Source organism: Adelges cooleyi, unplaced genomic scaffold, assembly GCF_023614345.1.
Source record: "Adelges cooleyi isolate 19-005CV unplaced genomic scaffold, UGA_ACOO_1.1 ACOO_flye_CR_arks_rails_tigmint_CR_PRNA_1, whole genome shotgun sequence".
In the NCBI taxonomy this organism is placed as follows: domain Eukaryota; kingdom Metazoa; phylum Arthropoda; class Insecta; order Hemiptera; family Adelgidae; genus Adelges; species Adelges cooleyi.
This window is the reverse complement of record NW_026095751.1, coordinates 848,908-852,583: the sequence shown is the minus strand read 5'-3', so window position 1 is coordinate 852,583 and position 3,676 is coordinate 848,908. Positions and strand designations below refer to the sequence as shown.

The following is a 3,676-nucleotide window of genomic DNA, read 5'->3' as shown; positions in this document are numbered from 1 at the left end:
TTTAAGACTTGAAAAACTCAACATAACAACCAAGTTATACAATATACCTACTGATTTATTTAATACTATACGTAATATATTATTATTATATGGCCAATTAACAGTTGTTAATTATAGTTTAACTGGAATAAATGTTGATGACTAACCGCAGGAAAGCTGTAAGTACAATATATTAAATACTAAAATTTTAATTTATAAAATTTTAATTTGTATTTTTTAGCAGGACATTTTTTAAGAAGATTACTGGAAAGATAATGATGTGTTGAAACCTTAATGTACAATTTGTCACTGATTACAATAGTCAGTATTGGTTTATCAAGCTACATATCAATATGTCATTTATGATTATTCAGTTACTAGTTAGGTATGTTTCGAATATCAATATGCACTAGAGTCTAGATGTGCAATATTTTAGTATTGAAAAACTGTATATTGTGAATAATAGATATTACACTATTACTATTAGTAAATTGTTACTTTGTATATTTTCAGTTGTGTCAACGTCTTCATTTTGAAGTCGTCTTTTGTAGATATAACCCAAAAATGTACAAAATAAAAATAATATTGTTTTAGATTAGGCATTTTATAGAAATTAGGAGATATAAGTTAATAATTATTAAATTATTTTTTTCAGATGAAGAAAATATTGCTTTCTACTTGGAATCTTAGAAGAATAAAATATTAGCATTTAACACAACCATACTCAACCAGCGGCCCCTGGGCTGCATACAGCCCGCCGATTATTTTTATGTGGCCCAAAAAGAACTCATTATAAATATTTAAAAGCTATAAAAAAAAAAAAATATTAATATAAAATATAAGAAAACAATTATATTTTCAAGATGTGTAACGTTCAAGATTGCAATAAGGATGTTAAATTTTAACATCATAATTATTTGTCTCAAATAATAACTTGTATAAGCATTTTTATTAGTACCATTTAATGTTAAAAATATTAGTTTCTTTTAGTCAAGTCACTCTATAATTATAGTTGACTATTCATTTTTTTAATGTGGCTTAACAAATGAAAAAAGTTAGATTTTATGTTATGTAGTAGCTTTTGTTTTCTAGTTTCTTACATGAATGAAATCATCTTTAAAAAAAATGTAGCAATATTTTTTTTTATCAATGAAGCAAATGTATTCATATTTGGTTAATATTTGTATTTATGGTAGATCTAATGTCAGATTTTATTTAATTTAAAATTTTGTAATCTAACCCATATTTTGCATTTCTAATGCATAACGGATATTTGATTATGGAGTATAAAATTAATTAAACTTGGTGTTTGACTATCATCCATACATTTTATACCAAATATTTTCTTCAAAATATTAATGATTGACAAGTAAATGCGTATAGGTTATAACATGTTAACAATAAATCAAACTTTTTCATTTGATGATTTAATCAAGTCAGTAAATGTACATAAAATAAAATAAAGTAGTTGTATTGATTTGAAAATTCAACTGTTGTTCACTTGTGCTCTTTTAATTATTATTAAACTAATGTAAATATTTTTTTTATCAATATTCATTTTTTTGTAGAATATACTTTTAGTAATAATTACAATTTTAAATAGAATACTTTATTATATACAGGGTGTCCTACAAAGATCTGACAAACGAAATATATTTTATTATTATTATTATTACGCTATAGTGTAATCGGTGTTCGATACTGATAAACCTACTTCCCATAATATGTCAAATATCAAAAATATATTTACAAAATGTTTACTATTACTAGTAGAAATAAGTTTTTGCTTATGAAATCATTATGTTTATTAGTTTTCATCGTACATTGTAGAGCAACATAAAATGTAGTCACAATTAGAGAATATATAAACACAATTGACTCTACTTAAATAGTTAAATGTATTAACAAAAAAAACGGCATAGGAGTATAGGACGTTTCCGGGTTCTGAATACACAATGCAAGTCACGTTGCCGGCAGCCGGTTGCACGCACTTTTTTTGGGCTTGATAATATATCATAATCATACCGTGATAATATGGGTAGGTAAGGTTGGAAAAAATTTCGTCGTAAGTGTTGTCTACTGATAAGATATGTGAACAATTGACCAGACATGTATATGGTATCGCGGTTTCTGACAGTAGGTAAAGAACCGCATCTCCATATATTATAAAAAAAAAAAGTAAGGAGTATTACTATTATCTGATTATCGGTTTTATCGACGGACGACGGGGCGAGGTCGATAATATTATTTAATAGTATTTAATATGCTACCTGTTTTGAAATCCCAAAGAAATATGGATCAAAATTTCAAATCTTTACAACGTAATAACTACAAAACCGATTGATGAAAATTAGAAATTCAAACGCTAAAACTTTTTTAAAAATGTTGTCTACAGATTTATGAAATTAAAAACATACGTTCCCATTTAAAAAACCAAATGTGATACTTGTTTTACAAATAAGGGTTGAAGATAAAAATATTCTAAATATTGAAAAATGTAGTAAAATATGTACCTAAAAGTTTAGAAAAAAAAAAATTCTCAAAATATTTATATTTTCCGATAAAATGAGTGTCTTACGTTAGTTGGATCACCCTGTATATAAATAAATAGTTATAGTTGCTTACTTAAGAGTTACGTCGTTTAAAGGTACGGCCGCCAGTTTAGCCCCTCGCGTGGTACATATAAATTCCTAAAGGGGACTTTGGGTTTTATTCAAGCGTAGACACGGGTTAGCTTCCCATTCTCGAGCCGAGACGCGCTTATTTAATCCTATCGGCGACCGTTCAGTCTAGTTTAGCTAACTAGGCGAGTAGGCTGGTTACAGTATCTTCGGCCAACAAAATTATGTCAAATATTTCGAATACTGTAGTCGTTTTTAACCGTTTTTCGACTTTTTTACGAATTTTACGGTTTTTTTATACCTTATTTCATTTTGTTTTCTAAGCGTTTTTATGGAGATCCCGGTTTGAAACTATGTACACATTATGTAAAATTTTCTAAGCTTTCCGACGAAAATATTATAATAATTTTCAATTTTCGGGCAATACAAAAATTATAACTTTTTATATAATAAACACAATTGTAATGACTTTCGGTAAGGCGAAAAAAAAATGAATATTTTTTTCAGCGAGCTGACATTATTTTACATAAAAATCTGATTTGTATAAACTTTTACTTGATGGCGGAAGATACTATAAAAAAATATTTTAAAAAAAGTGTCAGAAAAAAACTAAAAATACTTTAATAACCAAGACCACAATAATACAAAAAAATTAGAGAACATTCTTTATTTCTAATACCTAAGTATTTGACCAAGCATTGGTTTTTAAAAAAATGTCAACAAAAAACAATAAGCTATATGTTGCATTGGAATAAATACAATATTTAAGTAATTTTTTTCGATATTTCAGCTCATCCTGATGCTTCCCCCCCACGTAAGTTTTCGAGACTGCTATAATTTATATAAATTTCAAAAGTGAAATTAAATATACATTTTTATTTTTCGTTTTTCAAATGACTGTAAGTGGGTTGATGATAGTATAATCCAATTTGCTTATCCTTTTTTGTGCTTTGCAAAGATGTTTTTAAATTATTTTCAATTAAGCTGAAAATGTGTATAAAATGCTACTAATGCCTTACATTGTTGATAGTAAAAATAAGTTTATCATGTTCATAAGCATATTATTTATAAAATTT

General features: G+C 26.6%; 1 long non-coding RNA gene across 2 annotated transcripts; it reads left to right on the top strand.

Annotated features, from left to right (window-relative positions):
- LOC126834282 (uncharacterized) lies at positions 1 to 796 on the top strand. 2 transcript variants are annotated; one of them, XR_007685053.1, is made up of 3 exons: positions 1 to 158; positions 224 to 364; positions 635 to 796. It is a non-coding gene; the product is annotated as an uncharacterized LOC126834282 (long non-coding RNA). The 2 variants fall into 2 exon arrangements; XR_007685052.1 differs by having other exon boundaries at positions 221 to 364.
- Positions 797 to 3,676: the final 2,880 nt, after the last annotated feature.